At 54.3% G+C, this 22,172-nt stretch overlaps 1 long non-coding RNA gene across 2 annotated transcripts; it reads left to right on the top strand.

Annotated features, from left to right (window-relative positions):
- Nucleotides 1–7,650: 7,650 nt before the first annotated feature.
- LOC141568301 (uncharacterized) lies at nt 7,651–19,316 on the top strand. 2 transcript variants are annotated; one of them, XR_012491423.1, is made up of 6 exons: nt 7,651–7,751; nt 8,408–9,492; nt 9,598–9,778; nt 14,458–14,512; nt 15,617–15,689; nt 18,826–19,316. It is a non-coding gene; the product is annotated as an uncharacterized LOC141568301 (long non-coding RNA). The 2 variants fall into 2 exon arrangements; XR_012491424.1 differs by lacking the exon at nt 9,598–9,778 and having other exon boundaries at nt 14,335–14,512.
- The last annotated feature ends 2,856 nt before the right edge of the window (nt 19,317–22,172 follow it).

Raw genomic sequence — 22,172 nt, 5'->3', positions numbered from 1 at the left:
TGGATGCTGGATGAGTACACATTCACTAGTCATCTATCCATCGACCTCCATTTACCCATCTAGGTATCCACTCACTAATATATTCATCCATCCACCAGTGTTTCAGCCTGTAGAGCAAGAGGTGAAGGAGGATGAGGACAGAGAGCAAGGAGAAAGTACCAGGAGGGAACCTACATCTGAGACTCCAGGGGCCAGGCTGCCTTGGTGCTGACCTCCTGCCCCAGTGTGCATGAGTACATGTGTACATGCATACACACACACGCACATGCAAACACACACACACACACGCACACACTCACACATGCACACACCATATATCTGACCCCTTCCCGCTGGGGAAACACTGCCAGCGTGGTCAGGGAGCTGCTGCCAAGGTGAAAAGTCCAAGGGTTAGAACCCTAGCAGCAGAGGCTAAGCTCCTGGAAAGTTCTGTTCCCAGAAGCCGAGACTTTTCCCCCAGTGAGCATTGGCCTACTCCCTCCGCCCCTTTTCAGGGAGGGCCCAGTAGGCAAACTGGTGCCCCCAGCTTTGGCTTCTGCCTCCCACTTCACTTCCTTCCAAGGCACCCCCTCCCTCCAGAGCTGGGCTAGTGGTTGGTGGACATCTCAACCCCCAATTTCTGATCCAAAGGGGGTCTGGGTTCATGCCAGAGCAGGGGGAAGGGCGGGGGGGGGGCAGGCTTATTGAGCAGTCCCCATGGCCCAATGCTGTGCTCCGGGCTCTAGGCACCTCTTCATACTCAGTCCAGCCATACCCAGCTGGGGGTTGGGCACTGTTCTTGTTTTGCAGAGGAGGAGACTGAGGTCAGAGCGGCGAGGTGACTCCCCAGGTCATCCAGGTCATTTCCAAGGAGGGGAGTCTCGTCTTGAACCCTGACACCACCATGGACACTCGTGGGGGGAGCAGTAGCTGGAACTGGGATGCAGTAGACAGGGAGGGTCAGAGTGAGAGTGTGGGTTCTGGTGTCAAACAGCCACTTCTGAGCTGAGCTGTGTGACTTTGAGTGAGTCACTTCACCTCTCTGTGCCTCAGCTCCGTCTTTTGTTCAAGGGGATAATAACAAAAGCTGCCTCTTAGTGAGGGTGCAAAGAAGGGGTGCAAGGCAGGTGTTCTGAATGCACGTGGCACACAGGGGTGTTCCTGGTGATAACTGCCTCTTGTGTCCTGGAGCTCTGCATGGCAGAGTTTGTCAGACAAGGGGGCCCTGCCTTGACCACTGGGGCAGGGGTGCTCAGCCCTCCCATAGGGGGGCCCAGCCAAGAGCCCAGCTGAGGAGCAGCACCCCGGAGAGGCGAGGTCCAGGAAGGGTGCCCTGAAGCCTCTGTGTGCAGGAGAGGCTGCCACGTTGCACAGACAGGAGCCGGGACTTGGGGGTGGGGCACCGCTCTGCGTGTCCTTGGGGACAGGTATTATGAGCTGTTTGTGATCTGAAGGGACTAAGGATCATATGTTGAGGAGCAGGACTGATTATTCCCAACCCCAGCGCCCAGCATGGCGCCCGGCGCCCAGTGGACAATCAGTAAAACTATGGAGCTGCCGTTCCTGAGGACTCCATGTGCCAGAGAAGAACTTAAAATAGGCAGCCTCCCTGAACTCCCAGTCTACCCTCCAAAGCAGGTGTGACCCCAACATCCAGCTTCTGGGGTCCAGGGGTAAGTGCCTTGCTAAGGTCACTGGGTGCTAAGGGGCAGAGTGGGATTTGAACCCCAGTGTGTCTGAGCCCAGTGGGTTGCATGCACCAGTCTGCCTCCCAGCCACCTGCTGACCAGAGAGGGCAGCCCCTCCTGAGGCTTCTGCACATGTTAGCAATGTCTGATGAAGCTCTGATCAACCCTGGGGCCATGTGCTGAGTGCTGTCCCCATGGCAGTCTCGGGGCGTGGCGGGGGGCTCATGGGAAGCCAGACGCGGCCCAGGCTTGGGGCAACAGTGTTTCATCCAGGGACCCCTGCCCAAGAGTGGGCTCTGCACATACTTTGGAGCTGCTTCCAAGCCCAGAGCTAAGCCTGTGACATTTGTTTCTTCCTGGATAAAAATCATACCATCTGCTCCCTGTCGGGGGCTGGCCAGGTGCTGGGCATCCCTCCCTGAGTCCCCCCAAAAGCCCTCAAGGGAAATGCTGCCTTCATCCCCATCTGGTGTATGAGAAAAGCGAGGGGCTTGGCTGGGAGTGTCACCATCTTTCTCATTCCTGCAAACGTCTCCAGCTCTAATGCTAGGAAGAGTCCTGCACTCACCCCGGCTCACGCGTCCATCCTGCCTCAGCCCCCCCCCCCACCCAGGGAACAGACACAGGTGCTGCCGCGGGGTCTACAGCCAGGGAAACTGAGGCTCAGAGCCGGGAAGGGGCAGAGCTGAGTTTCTCTTCCTTGCTGCAGACAGCCTGAGAGAGTCATCCAAGGTCACCAGAGCTGTTGCTGTGGCAAGATGGTAACAGTGTTTTGACTTCTGGTCAGGTCCTGCTTCCATCACCACGCACCGTGTAAGGCGGGGAGGGCAGGCGTGGGGGCCACCGGGGCCTCTTTAATTCATGAGTTACTGGCAGAAGCACAATCTCGGGGGAAGATTGATGACCGTGCTGCAGGTATTGGTGGGTGGATTCATAAAGCTGTCGGCAGCGGGCCGTAAATCAGATGAATATTCAAGATTCCGCCTCGGGAGCAATTCCCCAGCTCTGGCAATAACAAGATGGATGCACCACAGGAAGGCAGGCACGGTGGCCTCAGGAGCCCCCACATCCGGAACCAGCCTCTCTCCACTTGCACAGAACTTCTGCTTCTGCCTGGAAAACTTGGGAAGCTCCAAAGAGAGTGGAGAAGAGATCGTGGACCCCAAACCCACCTGCACAACCTATTTTAAAGATACTTTTATTGAGGCATAACTGACATGCAGTAACACACACAGGTCTTAAGTGGAAAGTGGGATGGGTTTGGATACCTGTGTATCACCACCCAGATCAAGGTCTACAACATTCCATCGTCACCCCAGAAAGTTCCCTTCTGCCCTTCTCTATTAATGCCCACCCCCCCAGCCCCAGGCTACCCCTAGAGATAGGTGTCACCTTATCCATGGGACACAGAATCTGTGACAGATGGGGATTCACCCTCTATGTGCAATTTTGGGCTCTGCTTGATTTGCTGAGCGTCCTTTCGCACTGTGCAGCCCCCCCCCATAAGTGTCACCGCTGTCGGTTGAACAAGTCCCCTATTCGTGACCCCCTTGTTTGTTTCCAGTTCTGCCCGTTTGGGATAAGTCTGCTGTGAATGCCTGTAGTGGTCTTTCCAGGCACGTCTCTTGGGTAAATACCCCACACATGGCACTGCTGGATCTTAGGGCTGCTGAGGCCCACGCTCAGATGTGCCCTTTACAAAACCTTCCGGTGGCTGCCCCTGGCACTCGGGAGACAATGCAAACTCCTCCTGCTCGTGGCCACAGCCCCTGCGTGATCCGATCTTGGTTGCCTCTGTCCTTGCCTCAGGCCACAGTCCCACCTGCTACCCAGGCTCCTGCCTACTGGCTGAGGTCAGACCCTACCCCAGGGCCTTTGCACTGGCTTCTCCTTGTTCCTGGAGGGTGGTAGAGTTGAGGGGCCTCACTTGGAGATGTCTGTGTGTTCTCCTCCCTCACCCCTGCATCCTCTGTAGCTGTCCCATCCTGGGGTCCCACAGGCTCACTCGGGGGAGACCCTGAGGATGCAAAGGCTGCCGAGGGGCCTCTGCTGCCTTCCCATCCGCCAGTCCCATCTGTCAGTAGACGTGGGTCCCGTGGGAGGAATCACCACTGCCTTTTGCAGTGGGAAGCTTGCTTGCTGTGGCGAGGTGCTGGCTGCAATCACCAAGGGTGGTCCCATCATGACTCTCATCTGACAGACCAGGACACTGAGGGCCCCTCAGTCTCTGGCATGTAGGGTTGGCCTCTCCATGGAGGGGAAGCCCTGAGCTGTCTGGTGTCTTGCCTGGTAAGGGAGCACTACGCTGTCTTCCTGGAGGCTGGACTCAATAAACTGCTCTTTCTTGGGATCTGCATGCCCCCAGGAGGGCAAAAGGAGTGCTGTGCGCTTGCTGTCTTCAGGAAAACATCCCCTCCTACCCCACCCATGGCCCCACTCTCACACGGTCAGTTCTCTCCTAATTCTGGCTCTGTCACTGCATCAGTGCCAGCCAGCACCACAGGCAAATGTCCCTTGGGCTTGGAAACCTGTAGAAGTGAATACATGAAAGACCCTCCCCCTACCCCTGGGTCTCCCCATGTGTCTGGGACCCCCTCTCTGTCCTGGTACAAGCCAGCCCCAGGACTTAGCAACATCCCCGAAGTCAAAGCCCCCCAGGGTGGGCAAGCCAAAAGCAAACTCTGTCCACAGGAACTGCACAGGCTCTGCACCCCATTTCCTCCTGGGGGGGGGCGTGTTGACAGAGGACATGTTCCCCCACCTCCCCTGCCCCTCTCCCTAGAGCTGACAGCGCTGGCAGCCCTGGTCCTGGGAGAAAGGGAATTGTCCCAGGTTCTCTCTCAGCAGGTCCTGCCAGCAGCCCTGATTTCTTCTTACGGATATTGGTGCCATCCACTGACCCCTCAAATCAACTCCCCAAAAGTCAGTCACCCCACATTTTCCCCTGTTGAGTTAAAAGTTTCTTGTCCTAGACTTCCAAAGTTCATGAAACAGCCTTAGCAACACAGGCACGTCTGAGGGCAGACAAGTGCGTCATGGAAACCTTGGAGGCTGGCGATTGGGCTGCCTTTGCTGCAGTCAGGTCCCCAAACGCTTGAAAAACAACATAATGTATTCCTGTCTGCAGCTCTGAGCAAAAGCTCATTTCGTGTCTTGTGTTTCCATTTCCTGAGGATTAATAAGTGTGGAGGGGAACTCGGGCTTCGTGCCGAATATTTATTTAGTCAATATACACATCAATTTAGCAAATTAGAGATTGCGAGCCATTTCTAAGCAATGCTGTAAAAATAATAGCTGTACTTTAAACTTGTAATGGATTTTGGTGTGGGGGTGGCAGCTACGTGCCTGGCACTTTATAAGCACAAAGTTTAGCTCTCTTTAAACTTCAGTGAATGTCTGAGTCATTGCAGGAGTTTGTGAAGACAGCAGACATCTAAACCCCATCATCCAGGGTACACAGAAGGGGTCTGGGGTGGGGATTCTGGAAAACATTTGCAGAAGACAAACAGTGGGCTTTGGGGCAGTGAGCCTGCATTTAGACCTGGGCTCTGCTCCTTCTCCATGGACGATGGCGCAGGACAGGGCTTCTCACATTTAGAGCTGCATTGTGGGGGACTGTTTGTAGGATGTTTCCAGCAGCATCCCTGGTCTCCAGCCACTAGATGTCATTAGTAGCAGCCCCCTCCCCAGTTATGACAACCAGGAATGTCTCCAGACAATGACACATGTCCCCAGGGCTGGGGGGACAAAATCCAACCCCTCTCTCCCCACCGTGAACCACTGATGTTGAACAAGGTTCTCGGTCTCTCTCTGAGCCTCAATTTCTTCATGGAGACCCCTGTCCTGTGAACAAGATTTACCCCTTCTCCCCTCCACAACCTACTGAGAGAGCGGTGACCGCTCACATTCGATTGGTGAGAAAACAGGCTCAGAGGGGAACAGGGACTTGCGGGGGGTGGGGGGCCACACCGTGGCTGAGCTGGGGAGTGAAAGCCACTTCCTCAGTCTTGGAAAGGTCAACGGCTCCTTCTCATCCCTCAGGCCTCTGTCCAAATATCACCTCTTCAGAAAGGCCCCCTCTGTTTCATTTGGGGCAGGTTTTAACCCCTCTCCCCGCTGCTCTTTTCATCGTGTCATGCTCTTCCCAGGGCTTGGCCCAGTGGGCACCTGGACTGTGTGTGTGTTGTCCCGTTCTTGTCTGTCTGGAATGTGTCAGTTGTCACTCAGGGCTTTCTCCATCTTGTCCCCTGCTTTTGCCCCAGGGCCTGGCACAAAGTAGGTGAACAAAAGAATAATAGTGCTTCTAGCTGCCCCATACCATCCATTCTCCCCATATCCTTCAGCAACGAAGCCCCCAATTTTTAGCTGCAGGGCACATGGATGTGCCACCAAGTGCTGGCCAATGAGATGTAAGTGGAAGTCTTACGTGTGGCCTTCTAGGAAGTGTCCTTATAGCGAGAGAGCAAGCCCGTGTGCACCCCTTTCTTTCCTGATGGCTGGAATGGGGACATGATGGCTGGAGCACAAGCAGCCACCTTGGACTATGAAGTAGAAGGTCTGTGTTGAGGATAGAGGGGCAACAAGGTAGAAGGGACCTGGGCTTTCGTGACTTCCAGTCTTACCCTGGTTTCTCTACTCCATGCACCACACTGAATCCTAACCAGTGCTCTAGGCTTTGGGGCATCCCCAGGGTGGAGGAGGGAACAGATGTTTTTTATTCTGTCCAGGCTGTTCCCAGATCAATGGGTTCCTCAAGAACCTTCAGCTAGAAGGAGCTCCCACCTATACTGTTAAGGTCAACTCCTCCAGCTCCCAAGGTCAAAGGGCATTAGTGGCCCCCAGGAGGGGGAGAAGCACGAGGGTCAGGAGGAATGAGCCAGGATCCAAGCCTTGTAATATCAACTCAGGAACCAGTGTTCCTGAGATGACATTGTTGCTTCTCTGACTTTCACTCAAGTACTTCATTCATTCATTCATTCATTCATTCAATAAATGCCACTCTATGTTGGCTAGAGTCTGGGGACCAGATGACAACACTACAGCTTCTAGAATCTTCAGATAAAACAGACTAGTTGAGGGAGACAGACCATAAACCAGTTCACAGGGACACACATGTGGTGATGGAGAGTAGACATGCTCGGCTGGGAGTGAAGGGAGAGAGGGAATTGAGAGTCACTTAGTGCAGTGGTTTAGTCTATCTATCTATCTATCTATCTATCTATCTATCTATCTATCTATCTATCTCTATCTATCTAATTTTTTGTGTATCAAAAACAGCTGCATCTAAATTTATGAGCCTGCAGGTAGTTTTAGATGGGGAGACAGGAAAGCGCTCTCTGAGCAGGGGAGGCAGTGGGGGTGAGGCCTGTGGAGGGCTGGGAACGGTGCGGGCGCAGAGGGAACAGACAGTGCGAAGGCTCTTGAAACTCGGCCTGTGAGGGGAGCAGGAGGATGACCAGGGGTCTGGAGCGGAGGGCCAGCCTTGAAGGTGATTTGGTTAGGGGCTCAGGGCCTGGGGCCCTCGTCAGGGACTTCGAATGGGAGCTGGAACGACACCAGTCTCCCCCAGGCTTTGCCAGCATTCTCCCAGTGGTGACCAGCAAACCCCCATGAGGCTGGGGGCTGGAGGGCTTTCTGGGGCCCTGGAGCTGCTCTTCCCTCCTGTGGGCAGCTGCTCACACCCCACATTTCCCCATCACCCACGGCTGCCTGGGGTGTGTGACATCTCCCGGCTGGAGAGACATCTCAAGGTGATGGGTGGTGTGCCTCGCACTGGCTCCCAGAGCTCCAGCTGCCCACACAGGTAACCCAGCCTGCTGCGAGCCTTCCCTCCCCGCCTCCCCTCCCCACCGCTCCCATAGCATTTCCTGGGTCACTCCGATCTGCTGCTGGGAGAACCCAGCCTGAAACAGTAGTAGCTCATTTAGTCCTCACAGCAACCCCGGAAAAGAGACACTATTATTGCTTCCACTTTACAGGGAAGAAAACTGAATTGAAGCACAGAGAAGTGAAGTGAATTGACGAAGGACACACAGGAAGTGGCAGAGCCGGGACTTGACTCCAGGTGGTCCGCTTCTTGAGTCTGTGAGTTAACACCCAGCCCTGTGGCAGGGCTGAAGTTTGGATCTGATTCTGGCGTGCAGGCAGCACAGGCTTGGGGCAGACCAGATTCTGCAGCTGTGGTCCCTCGCTGCAGCCGCTGTGCTCAGGGATTTTATACAAAGGCTGAGTGTGCGACCCCACTCCAGACCCACTGAATCAAAAACTCAGAGTGGGGCCCAGGACTGCCCCCCACAAGACTCTTGCACACACTCAAATTTGAGAGCCTCTGGTGGAGATGAGGGTGTGGACCTGACCTGACCTACAGTTTTGAAAGGTTCCCTCTGGCTGCCGTGCAGGGATGGGTGGGAGGCACAGAATGGGTCTCCATCCCAGGGAAGAGGGGTTTCAGGGCAGAGATGGGGGCCGTAAGGGTGGAATAAAGGCATCAGATTCAGGCCAAATTTGGGGGTTGAGCTGACAGACTTGGAGATGGCTAGGATGTTGGTGGTGAGACCAAGAAGAACCAAAGATGACACGTCAGTTTTTGGCTTCAACCAGCAAAGGGGGTACATGTACTGGAGTGAAGAACTATGGGGGAGAAGCCAGTACGTGGGCTGGGACTGGGGTCCACATAATAAGGAGGACTGGGGCACATCTGCGGGAGACGGCTACCTTGCAGCCAACCTTATGTCTTCCAGACGCCAGAGTCTCTCTGGGGACCTGGCCTACCTCAGAGGACAAAGCTGAATCGTGCGACCTTGGCAGGATGGCAGGAAGCTACAGCTGTGCTGGTGGCTCCCTCTCCCAAGTCCAGTCCCGGGGCCTAGGACAGGAGCAGAGATTGTGGCACTGGAGATGAGGAATGTGCACCTGACCTGCCCAGAGACGCTCGGCTTCCAGTGTGCTGGGTTGAGATCCAGCAGGAAGGGCCAGGCAGAGGCTGGACCACCCCACACCCCCGCTAGGGAAGGACCTTGGTCCTGATATCCTAACTGCAAAGCACCAGGGCTCAGGACAAAACATCAGCGGCTGTGTTCCGCGATTGCGTGCAAAGCTTTACAACAATGACTGCTCACTGCCCCGCCCCGCCCTTAGGCTGCTGGGGGAAAGCAGTGGGGTGCCCCGCTTGGCACCCAGTAGGCCATGCCGACCCTGACCCTGCATGGCGCACGTTCTCGGATAGGGCTGCTTCCTGACGGGGGCCTGGCTCTGGGGCCAGAGCTGCAGCTCAGAGGAGTGCTGTCCGGGCCGGCCGAGCTAAGGGAGCTCCCTCCACGATTTCCTGCCCACTGGGCTCCAGCCTGTGAGCTAGCAGCCCCCTCCCCAGGGAGGCATCAGGTTCAAAACCAGCCAATAAGCAAAGACAAAACAGTGCTGTGTCGTAGTGCACTTGAGAAAAACACTAGCCCCCACCCCACCCCCACCCTTGGGTGCCACCCGGCTTTGGGGAGTTTTGCTGTCCTGGCAGGTGTGTGGGTGTGTGGGTGTGTGGGGGTGTCCACCCAGGATCCTCTGTACTAGCCCCCTCCTGCTCAGACAGGACTTTGCAGGCCGTGTTTTGCTTGACCGAAGTCCTGAGCAGTGGGGATAGAGCCAGGACAGGTGGGGCTACCCCAGCTAACCCAAAGCTAGTGTCTCTGAGAGCTCGGAAGGTTCCAGCAAGAGATGCGGCCTGAGCCAGCTCATTAATCATTGCCTGGGATCCGGACTCTGCTTGGATGACTTTTCCAGGCCGCAGGAGGGCTCGGCCCAGCATGAAGTCCAGCCGTGATCATTCTAGTGGGTGTGTTTCGGGACCTGCCAGAGGGAAAGGGAGGTTAGAGGTCAGTGGGAAAGGGGTGATCTCCAGGCGCTGGGGTCGCACCTCCCTCCTCGTGCTCCCTCCCAGGGCCAAGGTGGAGTGGGACGAGATTAGATGAGAAACAGAAGCTGGAGCGACCCCAGAAGTCCCCAGCCACCTAGAAGGAGGGCCGGGGTCTCCTCAGAGCACTGGGTGCTGGTCCTCCAAACATCGACTGAGCACCTGGCAGGGGGAGGCACGCCAGGTGCAAACGTGAATAAGGAGACAGGTACGGTAGAAGGGTGTGTTTTTAAAAACATGCTCGTGGTTATCGAGCGTGCCACACGTCAGGCACCATCCCGAGCCCTCAACATCTGCCCATCTAACACTGGCACCCCCTGAGCAGTACAATCAGTTATCTCCACTTCAGGGTGAGGGGCACTGAGGCTCCTTGGGGTCAGCTCCTGGCCCAGGACCGCAGGCCGCAAATGGCAGAGTAAGTCTGAACCGGGCCTCCGGTTCTAGTGCCTGGACCCGAAGCCCCTCTGCCACCTCTGAGCCAGGTATGGGACAGCCTGGGTTGGAGATGGAGATGGACCCCAGGCCCGTGGCCAGTTCCCCATGACATATTACATGGGGTGGGTGGGGCATCTCGGGGACGTGCAGACCCTACTGGGTCGCCCCTGGCACAGGCTCGAGACCCACTAACAACAGCTGCAGTGGACGGGAGTTTTGCTGGGAGGGCGCCCGAGAAGCAGGTGGAGTGTGTCCTCACGGGCGCAAGACAGGGAGCTGGCCCACCCACTCTGCTCTGTCCCGGGGACACCCACAGCCTCTGTCACCCCAGGCCCACATTGGCCTAACACAGCTATCCCCAAGAGAAATTACCAGGCAGCTGAGGGTCAATTCCAGGGCCATACGCAGCCCCAAGATGGCACCTCTGTGGAGGCCGGGGCGACTCTCAGAGGAGAGGGAGGCACGAGCCTCCTGCCTGGAAGAAGGGCACCTGAACGGAGGCCTGTAGCCACATGAAAAAGCGGGAAGGGCGTCCACGAGAGGGAACAGCATTACGCAGGGGCCCAGAGGCCCGGCCGGAGCTGGATGTGGTCGTCGTGTCTGGTGTGCAGAGCTGGGGGGCAGGGGCAGGGAGATGGTGGGGGATTGGATGTGTGGGTCCAGCTAGCCTGAGGGATGAATTCAGGGGGTAATGGGGAGCCACTGAGGGTTGCAGAGGGGGTGTGTGGCAGGACTGGAGCTGCATTTCCAAGTCCTCTGGATTCTGAGTGGAGAATGGAGGGGGGTCAGCAGGGAGGCTGCTGCAGTGTCTGGAGAAAGATGGTGGTGGCTGGACCAGAGATGGCAGGGCCAGGGGGATCGGGGGGAGGCTTGAGGGCACTAACAAGTGAGTGTTGTCAGGAGAATCTTCTAGAGAGAAGAGCTGCCTGGGTCCTGGGAGCCACCCAGCTGGGCCCTTCCCTGCTCCTGGGGCACTGGAAGGAGACAAGACCCAGAAGGCCTGGTTCTCACCCAGGAGGAGGCAGGACCACCTCATAGCAGTGAGAAGGGCCAGGGGGACATGGCTTAGCCCTGGCCCTGCCCCACCCCTCACCAAGGGAGGGCAGGCTGGAGGGGGACCAGGTGGGCAAAGGGTGGGGGCACACGGGACACACAGGCGGAGGGGCTGGGGTTGAGGTTCAGGGCTGAGGACAGAGGGGAGGTTTGGTCTGAGCCCTGAATGTCAGCAAAGGAGAGGGCAGGAGGGTCAGGAGGTGGGGGGGCAGCCCCCCACCAGGCAGAAAACCTCTGGCCATCAATGCCATGTCCAGCCTCTGGCAGATCCCTTAGATGTCCCCTGCTGGAAGCCAGAATCAGCCAGAAAAATCAATGCTTAACCCGTCAACTCCAATGGAACACGGGCCAGGACGTCAGCACTTGGACAGAGACCTGGGGCTTTGTCAACAGCCAGCGGGAGTGAAGTTCCTGTAGATTCAAGGCCACATGCTTGACTCTGTGTGGGGGCATCTGGCAGCTCAGGCCAAAGGGAAGTGGAGGAGGATACTGTGGGGTTCACCGCGCACCCTAGTCTTCCTGGGGTCCCCAGGAATCTGAGATGCAAGCCCACTGTGATGGCTTCATCAGAGGGACTGCAAAGGAAGGAGGAGATAGGGCCATATAGACTGGACACAGGGATGGAAGGGACAGGCGACCTGGGGCCCCGAATGAGGGTCTGACAGTGAGGGCACAGCCATTGTCCTTAGGAACCCACGGTTTGGTGGAAGGAACAGGCCACAAGCTAAGTCTCTCACTTCTGCCCAAGTGTGAGTGTGGTGCAGACCAGAAACCAGGCCCCACAGCCTGGGGGGTTTGCTCTGCTGAGGCAGTTCTGGGGCACAGACCTGCCCTCCGGACAAGGTGGATGCGGAGGCCTCGATTTACCCTGCAGCCCTTGGTCCTGCAAAGGGTCAAAGTCAGGAACTGCTCCTTCTCGGTTCTGGGCCTCCGGACTTCACAGGCACCGGGCTCAGTTAGAGGTGTGTCACTGAGTTCAGCCATTCACAGCCTGTGTCTGCCCCTGGCAAGGCAGCAGTGGAATGCTGATTCCTGGGCCATACCTGCCCTCCAGGTACAGCACGTCCGGGCGTTGCTGGCGTTGCTATGGAGTCCACCCTGGGTTGTGAGGGTCACCTGGCCAAGCCCAGGCCCCAGGGGAGTGCTGATACTTGAGAACATAGCAAGGGCCTTGAGCTAGACCCCAAGGGACCCATCGGTGTGAGGTGGAGTTTGTAGGACAGAAAGATAAATATTGACTCAGGGAAGGGCCCAGGAAGGCTTCATGGTGGAGTTGAATGTTGGGTGGAGCTCCAGGGGCAGAGGTGAGACGAAAGGGCATGTAGGTGGAGGGCACTGCACAAGCAGAGGCCAGAGGCTGGAAAGGGGTGTTCCTGTGCTGTATGTTTCATATACGTTGCGCCAGACTCTCCCCTCCTGAGAATGCTCTGTGGTTAGCTCACTGCTCGAAACCACTCCTAACGTGGTGTGCAGGACTGGCCTAACCCCGCTGGCCCCTCAGGCTTCGTCCCCTGATCTCTTTCTGTCGCCTCACCAGCCTTGAATGCACTCACGTCTTCCTGCTCCAGGACCTTTGCACACTCTCTCCCTGTGGCTTTGTTTCTCCTCTCGCTGACTTTTTGGCTGACTCATCTTTGGGGTCTCATTTCAAATGTTCCTCTCTTCAGAGAAGCCCTTCTTGTCACCTCAGACACTCCATGTCACACCTCTTAGCTATTTCCTCCTGAGCACACAGGGTAATTTATTTCCTTGTTCTTCTAACTAGTCTCTCTTCCCGGAGGACACGCTCAGCTCCAACAACAGCTGGAGTGGAGTGGAGGGGCTTTAATGGGTGTTTAGAACTTTGCTGGACAAAAGATGTCATCCTGTAGGGGGCAGGGGGTGTTGAAAGGGAGAGAGACAGACAGAGACAGAGAAAGAAAATTAGACAGAAAGAGGCAAGAGAGACAGGCAGCAAGAGACAAAGTTGTCAGGATTCCAGGTGCTGACCAGGGGGAGGGGGTGGGAGGTGTGACCGGCAGGAGCCCTACGGGAAAGGGGGGTGTCAGAGAGGGCTGGGAGGGGCCAGGACAGATGAATCCTGAAAGCCCCTCCAGGGACTGGATACAGAGGTCACTTGGAGGACTCACACACATTTGGGTGGAGCGGGTAGCTGTGCAGGAATGGCCAAATTAGGGATTGGGGGGTCCACAGAAATGGCGTAGGGGTAGGGGGCGTCTTAGAATCCAAAGATCCAGCTCTGGGAAGGACCTCGGGAACCAACCCCTCCCCCCCAGGGTCCTGGGCTGAGTTCAGCTCCACGTGGAGGCCAAGAACTGACCCCCTGTCCAACTGCCCCCTTAAGTGCAAGCATGGGCTCAGTTTGCAAAAAAAGATGAGGGGTGCCACCTGGTGGTCAGAGCCATGGCGGATGCCCAGGTCAGGGCCCACAGTGTCCAGGGCACAGGAAGACGGTCCCTATACGTCTCCTGTGTTCTGGCATGTCTGTAGCCACCCAGTTACTATACGTGTCCTGCAGATAAAGCAGAAGAGCCAGAGACAGATGAAAGAAACCGACCACCTGTAATTTTGCAGCCAGAGTGAGCCTTTCTTTACATGTGTATTGACTTCCTTCCAGACTTCTCTCTCCGCACGCAGATATATGTTCATCCCAAAAGTGAGTCGTAGCCCACAGAGAGGTCTGTGCCATACTGGGGGTGTGCCCCACACAGCACTAGATGGTGGAACTCTTTCTGTATCCGTGATTGTTCTTTTACTAGATAATTTGAGCAGCTGCGCACGCACTTTGGGTGTGCCCAGGGGGTGACTCAGGCAGACTCAGAGCCGCAGGTCAGAGTTGCAGGAACAAAGTGAGTTTTCCAGAGGTTTTTTTGTTTGTTTCTGTTCCTGCTTCCCTTGAGGAAGACAAACTTCAAAGCCCTTGATGGCGCCGTGATGGGAAGGGGTGCTGACAAATCCATGCTCAGAGACAATCATCATGGCACCCCAAGTGGCTGCACCATAGTGGCCGCTGACCCACCTCAGTTTCCTCATCTGGTATATAGACAAAAATCCCAGTCTGTCCATTTCATAGGGCCGTTTGAGGGTTAAACAGCGACTCTGTAAAGCACTTCCTACGGGGACCAGTGTGCGGCCAGCTCTTGGTAAATATCAGCTTTCCTCACCATTCTCACCACCTGCAGAAGGGGTCAGGATACCTCCTACGAGCTCACGGAGGGAGTCCCAGGTACAGGATGTCGTTAAATTACGCCAAGTTAAATCTACGTTTTGCTATAGGTGTGGCCGGGGCTGTGCGGGGAACCATGAGCAGTGATGACAGCAGCCCCTCAGCCCTCACTGCATGTCAGGCACTGCTTTAGGGCTTGCTGTGGATTATCTCACTTAACCCCTGGTTTGCAGATGGGGAAACTGAGACTCAAGGAGATCGAATAACACTTCCAAGGTCATGCATCTGGTAAGTGGCTGACCCCCGATGGGGCTCAGGCCTGGCTGCCCTATGGAGAGGTATTGTTAGGGTGGAGTGGGGTGGGGGCGTTCTCTCCTCTGGGCTGGCGGGAGGAGGCGACGCCTGGCAGTGTGGGGGTAGTACCATGCTTGTGGGACGGTGGGAGAGGTCCTGCTTAGCCCTGGGTGCTGGGCTGTGTGTACATTGGGGGGTCAGCGTGCTGAGGTCCAAGGTGGCAGGTCACTCAGGGCATGTCACAGCCCAGAGGGTGAAGTTACTGCCCTCCAGGCCTGGACCAGAGAGAAGTAGAGGTGCTGTGGCTTCTGACTCCATCCTATGTGAGCCGATTGTTAGATTTGAAGCCCAGACGACCCCAGGAGTCAGAGGAGGAAGAGGGGACCTGGGAGGGCAGGATGCAGAGGAGTGGGCGGCCCCTGCGATGGGGGCAGCTCAGGATGCAGGGGACACAGTTAGCCACAGCACTGCTACAGAGACTTCTGCGAGCTGACACGGACCCATTTCATCCTGAAAGTCATCTTGAGAGGGATGATGATCACGTTTACACACGAGGTGGCCACATGAGGACATGCAGGCTGACTATACTCACATGGGGTTGTCACACTTCGGGTCCTGCACCACATTTCAGTGGTGGCCCCCAACCACACGTCCCCACCTCCCAGACTGGCAGTGTTTCCCAAGCATGATGTGGGCTTTCCACGCATAAAAGATTTCTTTTACCCCCACGTGGGTTGTCTTCACCCACTTTGTTCCCTGGGTTTTATCCTGGCTGTGTGATCTTGGGCAAGAGATTAACCTCTCTGTGCCTCAGTATTTTCACCGTGTGAAATGGGGTAAGTCTCCCTTGCAAGCAGGAGTCCCATAAACGTCAGCTACTCTCAGGGCTCAGGGCTGTGATGCTGCCGGAAAGGTTGCAGATAAGGTCTTTGAGGCTCCTGCAAGAGCTGGGCTGGGGATTTCTGGGGGTCCTAGCTTAGAGGAAAGAAAATCAGCCCTTGCAGACCACTGCTTTTTATTTGAGGGCACTGGTATCAGCAGAAAGGTAGCCCCCCTAGAGTTGGAAGTGCAGGAACTTAACCTGGTGTCTGTGGACAGGCTTCAGATGTGTGCATCTCTCAAAACCATGAAGAAATGTCGTGTGTCTGGCCACTTTGGGGAGACCCTGGAGGTAAGTTCAGAAGCTCAGCCAGTGCTGCAGCCGGCCAGCGGCCTGACAGCTTATGGCCAGCAGAGGGCGCTCGGCCCAAGGCTGTGAAAGGCTGAGAGCCCGCTCAGCTGGCGGCTGGGCTGCAAGAAGCTGGCTGGGGGCTGGGTCCCATCTGGAATATGGCTGGCACCTGCCTGGGGCTCCTCGTTCCTCAGAAGCCCTCCTGCTACAGAGACCAGCCAGTTGGTGGTGCTGGGGGGAGGGGATTGCTCCTACCCGTGGGGCTGCTGGGGTCACCACTATGTGGTGGTCTGTCTGTGTGCCCAGCTGGGGGTTCCTTGAGGTAACAGGGGGAGTTTTTAAAAATACCCCTGCCCAGGCCTCATCCCCACAGATTGTCCTCAATCGGCTGGGGTTGGGTCCGGACAGATGTGCCCAGGGCTAAGAATCACTGTGCACGATCTCCTTTAACCCTCCCGGTGAACTGGTGGGGAGGCGCTGTCTTTATTTCTGCCTGTTTTACAGAGCAGGAGCCGAGGCTCAGGTGATGGGACTTACCTGAGGTCACGCTCAGGTTACAGCCAGGGCTGCGGCGATGTCACGCCCTGCGATCCTTTACTTTTATGATATCAGTAATGACGACATCACCTTTGGCAGGCTTTCTCACATCTGGGGTTTGGTGATTCTTGGTGGTGGGGGCTGTCCTGCTTAGCTGTGTGATGGGGGGGGTAAATGCGTGCCCCACCCCCAATGAGGTTCGTGTCCTACTCCCCAGTTCTGTGAATATGTGACCTTATATGAAGAAATAGACTTTGCGGATGTGATTAGGGACTTGAGATGAGGGGTTATCCTGGATTGTCAGGGTGGGCCCCAAATAATCACTGGGGTACTCATATGAGGCGGGGAGGGAGGGAGAGAGGGAGGAAGATGGGAAGATGGGAAGCTCCTGGATTTGAGGATAGAGGAGGAAGGGCCCACAGCTGAGGGCGGTGGGCTGCTCTAGAAGCTGGAAAAGGCAAGGTAGCAGATTCAGCCCTGGAACCTCCAGAAGGAACCAGCTCTGCTGACACCTCGACTCCAGCTCAGTGAGGCCCATGTGGAGCTTCTCACCTCCAGGCTATAAGATAGTAAGTTTGTGTTGTTTTAAACTTCTTCATTTGTGGCAATTTGTTACAGCAGCAATGAGACATTACCCCCTGCCCCTATCTATCCTGTGACAATAAAAAATGTCTCCTGACATGTCACAAGTCCCCTGAGAGGGCAGGATGTGGGTAAAATGGGCCCCAGGGGGAACCACTGAACTAAAGTTATTTTTTTTAATTGCTTTTTTTTTTTTAGTTACAGTTGACATTCAGTATTATTTTATATTAGTTTCAAGTGTCCAGCACAGTGGTTAGACATTTATATAATTTATGCAGTGGTCCCCCCATTAGTCTAGTACCCACCTGGCACTATACATAGTTGTTGCAACATTATTGATTATATTCCCTTTGCTGCACTTTACATCCCTGAAACTATTTCGTAACTACCAATTTGTATTTCTTAATCTCTTCTCCTTTTTCACCCAGCTCCCCAACCCCCCTCTAGATTGTTTACTGAGTTCTTACCACATGTAGCCTGGCCAGCTGTGGCCCCAATCATCTCATGTAACCCTCTCAAAACCCTGAACCATGTGCACGTAATGTCCCAGGAAGGATTCTGATTGGTCGAGCATAGGTCACATGCTGCTCTGTGAACCAATCAGGGAGAATGGAGTGATCGACTGAGGCTTTCATGGTCACTGTGCCAAGTATTAGGAGGACTTTTCCATCTAGAAATTCATGATATTTAATCTGGGAACATTTTTGTTGGTGGTTCTCAGGGTTTTTTTGTTGTTAATTCATGCCTCCCGCTTTATCTATCCACACTCTCCACTTAATGAAATACAGGGCTTACTCAACCTTATAAATTTCTTACCTCTCTCATTGTCCATTTTATAAACAAAAAAATTTTTAAAGATTTTATTGGGGAAGGGGAACAGGACTTTATTGGGGAACAGTGTGTACTTCCAGGAATTTTTTTTTTTTTTCCAAGTCAAGTTGTTTTCCTTTCAATCTTAGTTGTGGAGGGTGCTGTTCAGCTTCAAGTTGTCCTTTCAGTCTTAGTTGTGGAGGGCACAGCTCAGCTCCAGGTCCAGTTGCCCGTTTTGTAGTTGCAGGGGGCGCAGCCCACCATCCCTTGCGGGAGTCAAACCGGCAACCTTGTGGTAAAGAGGACGTGCTCCAACCAACTGAGCCATCCGGGAGCTCAGCAGCAGCTCAGCTCAAGGTGCCGTGTTCAATCTTAGTTGCAGGGGACAGAGCCCACTATCCCTTGCGGGACTCGAGGAATTGAACTGGTAACCTTGTGGTTGAGAGCCCACTGGCCCATGTGGGAACTGAACCGGCAGCCTTTGGAGTTAGGAGCACGGAGCTCTAACCACCTGAGCCAACGGGCCGGCCCCTGGGAAAGTTTTTCTCAACATTTTCTTCCAACTCTTCTATTGTTTGTAATTTTTCTTCAGCTTTCATACTTCAAATGTGAAGGAGCTTGCCCTCATTCTCCTAAACTAAAGTCCTTCCTTCCTTCCTTCCTTCCTTCCTTCCTTCCTTCCTTCCTTCCTTCCTTCCTTCCTTCCTTTCTTTTTTTTTTTTTTTTGAGCAAACCATTCTTGTTTTCTGGTTGTGATACCCTCTCCTCTCTTGGAGAGTGGTAATGATAGAGCATTGAAGTTCTCTTCTGTTCACTGCATTTTCTCTAGTTCCTCATAATTCCTCCTATGTTTGTTTGCATTTTGTCTGATTTCCATATTGGAAGCTTTTCTCAAATGTCTTGTGAAATACCTTTTTAAATAAAAAATCCCGTTTGAGTAGGATTTTCTGTGGTTTACGGTGACTAATGACCCCCACACCTGCCCACCATGCATACTCCCCAATTTAAAACCACATGTGCCCACTGATTGCACCTTGTTCCCCAAATATTCTATGAAAGAGGCAGAAGAGGAATTCTTGGTATTGTGCAAAGTAGGAACAGAGGGCACAAAGAGGGTTAAATGATTGGGTGTCTACACCAATTTCCAGAGTGACCCCACTCCATGATTGTTCCTCAAATGAAATGCTTTCTTTTTCCTTCAATACAGAAAGCCCTTCCATATTTGGGGAACTCTGGCAAGAAGCACCCACACCTCCTTTCTGAAGTGGATGCCTGATATTTTCCAGCGCAGAACCCTTCCCTCTCCTTCCTGGGGAGCAGGTCCCTGTGGATGACCTCACTTTCCCCACCATATCTGTCAATCACAGTACTCCATTCTCCCTGATTGGTTCAAGAATCAGCATGTGACCCATGCTTGACCAATCAGAATCCTTCCTGGGACATTCTACCAGCAGTATTTGCTTTGAAGAATTCTCTTTCTGCTTGTTTGCTAAGTTGGCAGGCCATAGCCTTGGGTGACTGGTGACCACATAGAGTCAGAGAGATAGAGAAAGTCAGAGAGACAGAAAGAAAGGCATGTAAAAGTAATACTTGAGTCCCTGGATCAGGCATTCCCGAAGCTAGGTATCCCTTGATTTCCCAATTACATGAGCAAATAGAGTCCCTTTTTAAAGCCTGGGTGATCCAGGTTTCTGTCACTTGCAGCCCAAATGCTCCTGAATTACTTCATAGACTCTTTTTTCTTGCTCAAAGCCTCTAATGTTGTCTGTCTGCTATAACCCCAGAGGTGAGGACTCCATCTGGACTCACCTGAGATGAGTAGGGAACCCGGAATGAGAAAATAGAATTGCCTTTGTGAGCAGGTCGTGGATGTTTTGGAAAATCACTTCTAACTCATGGAGCAAATTCCTCCTCCCCACCCGCTACCCCCATCCATCTTTGGGGGCTGCAAGTTCTGTGTGCATATATCATCACAGAAGAGAGGGTGGCGGGTAGATGAGCTAGTGACAGCCAAGGGCTGGGGGATGGACGGACTTAATCATCTTCTTCTGCTTTTAATGGTAGCTAGTTAATTTCCTTCCTGAAGAGACCAGCGTTGACCTTCACCTCCAGTCTCCATTAACTGCTGGCAATGCTTTGTCAGCATGTTTATGACAAATTAATTATACAGAGAAGGGAAATCTTGCTGGAGAAAAATGAGTGTTCGGTTTGGGCTGGCAGTGGGAGCTGAGGCTGTTCTGAGATGCTTTCAGACCATCTGCTGAGATGAGCCTGGTTAACCACAGACCTTGGGCACACTTTGAGTCAAGTGGTTGGTTTTCATCTCACCGCGGAAAAAAGACAACGCCAAAAGCAATGAGCCAAAACTGATTTCAAGCCCCTTATCCCTGGTGGCGAGTTTGCAAACCAGATATCCCAGGCGGGCACGATTTGGGGGGCCCAGGTCACCATGGTGGCTGAGATAAATTGGCCCCAGGAGGCCGGGCAAGTCCAGCCCATGGGATTCCAGCCCATGAATCCAGCTTCCCTGTGGCGTGGACCTGCCCAGTTCTCCCTGGGATACGTGTGAAGGTGGGGCTGTGCGTGTTTAGAGCCCAGTATCAATTGCTTCCCATTCCAGCCAACCTGCCACTTCTACTTCCTTTGCTGTGTGTTTCCCAGCAACACCCAAAGGGCTGTGCTGCTCTGAATAAATCCATCCTGTTCTGACCTTTGTACCTTTGCCGGGCGTGCCCCTGCCTAGAATCCCATTCCCACCCTACCTGACCTCCTGTCTCTGCCAGGTGTTGAAGAAAGTGCTCTCAGCGTTTCCTCCTCTCTCAGGAAGCCTCCAAGATGCTCCAGGCAGTGTCTGGGCCCCTGGCCCTCCCTCCCTGAGTTCCTGGGGATTATTCCTACTCCAGACTCCCTGCTGGTGTCTGTGCCCCACCCCCCACCGCTGACTGTGAACTGCCCACTGAGGGCAGCGCTTTGTTTCTCTCTCTATATATAGGCCCAGGGCCTGGCACACAGGAGGTAGTCAGTGAAGGGACCTGTCCAGCATACAGTGGAGGTACAAGAGTGAAACGACAGGCCCCTGTGCCTAGTGGATTTCCGAGCAGATGCTGGGGAAAGACAGAGGACTTCTGAGGTTCTTACCTGTCTGGTGGCATCTCTTTTCTTTTAACTTTAGAAAACCATCCATCCTTTCCCCTCAAGCTATGTGATTGGATATAGCTGATTCCCTTCCTGGTGCCAGGGAGAGATCATATGACACCACTTGGCCAATCACAGCATTCCTTTGCTCTGGCCACTGACCAGTTGGGGGGTGGGCACATGACCAAAGCCATCCAATGTGGCTTTTGCTAGTGGGAAGAGATGCTCTCCTTCTACTGGGCAGTAAGCTAGTGGCATGGAGTCCTGGAGCTTGCAGGGGCCACCTTTGCCAAGCCAGAGGAGAGCAGAGCAGAAAGATGGGGAAAGGAAGGCTGAGTCCTAAGACACTGTCTGCACTCTTTGACCTGGACATTTCTGAAGCAGGCTTTATGCTTGGACTTGTCTATGCTCAATGAGCCCACACATCCCTTTTTGTGCTGAAGTGGGTCCCCGCTTTCTGTCATTTACAACCAGATGAGACTTGATGAATATAGAGAGAGACAGATAAGTAACGAAGCGATGACAGGGCAATGAGTCACTTGTTTGATGGGGAAGCAAGGAGGCCTCAGGTGTAGAGATGAGGCGCTGGCTGGAGCTCGGGAAGCCTTCCTGGATGAGGTCACGTCTCAGCTGGGACCTGTGGGCTGAGTGGCATCGAGCTAAGGAGAGGGGTGACAGACAGGAGAGAAACACGCTGCCCTGGGAAACCACGTTAGACTAGACCTGACCTGCACACTAAGGGGACATGCCAGCTCGTCTAATGGACAAGTGCAGAGGAGTCTACTTCAGGAATGACTGGATCCGGGAGCTCAAACCCTGCCCTCGGACTCCCCGTTAGGGGACACACTGTAAGTGCTGTGTGTTGGTCCAGGCGGTGATCAACATACCAGGGCACCTGCCCTTGAGACCCTCCCAGTGGAGTTGGGAAAGGAGATAAAAATGTGTTCAATGACTTCTTTTTACTGAGGCCCAGTGATGAGTCAACCCCCACTCCCACCCCCAAGGTGGACATTAGCCCTGGGGGACATGGCTCCTGGGTGTTGGATGCCCAGGCCATTATCCATGGACCAGACATAGCAAAGGATGAGAAAGGCGCACCTGAGGCAGGGGTGTGGCTTTGGGGGTCTGCAGACAGGAACCTGTGTGTGCACCCATGGAGGGTGTAAATCCTATTCCACAATGGCCTGCCTGGCTGATGGACATTTCTGAAGCAGGCTTTATGCTTGGACTTGTCTATGTTAAATGAGCCCAAACATCCCTTTTGTGCTGAAGTGGGTCCCCGCTTTCTGTCATTTACAACCAGATGAGTCTTGATGAATACAGAGAGACAGACAAGTAACGAAGCAATGACAGGGCAGTGAGTCACCTCCCTCTATCCTTCCCCACCTTCCTCCTATCATGCCTCCCCAAATGGCCTCC

The sequence above is a fragment of the Rhinolophus sinicus genome, linkage group LG13 (assembly GCF_036562045.2).
Source record: "Rhinolophus sinicus isolate RSC01 linkage group LG13, ASM3656204v1, whole genome shotgun sequence".
Classification (NCBI taxonomy): domain Eukaryota; kingdom Metazoa; phylum Chordata; class Mammalia; order Chiroptera; family Rhinolophidae; genus Rhinolophus; species Rhinolophus sinicus.
The sequence above is the reverse complement of the archived record's forward strand: the minus strand, read 5'-3'. Positions and strand labels throughout refer to the sequence as shown.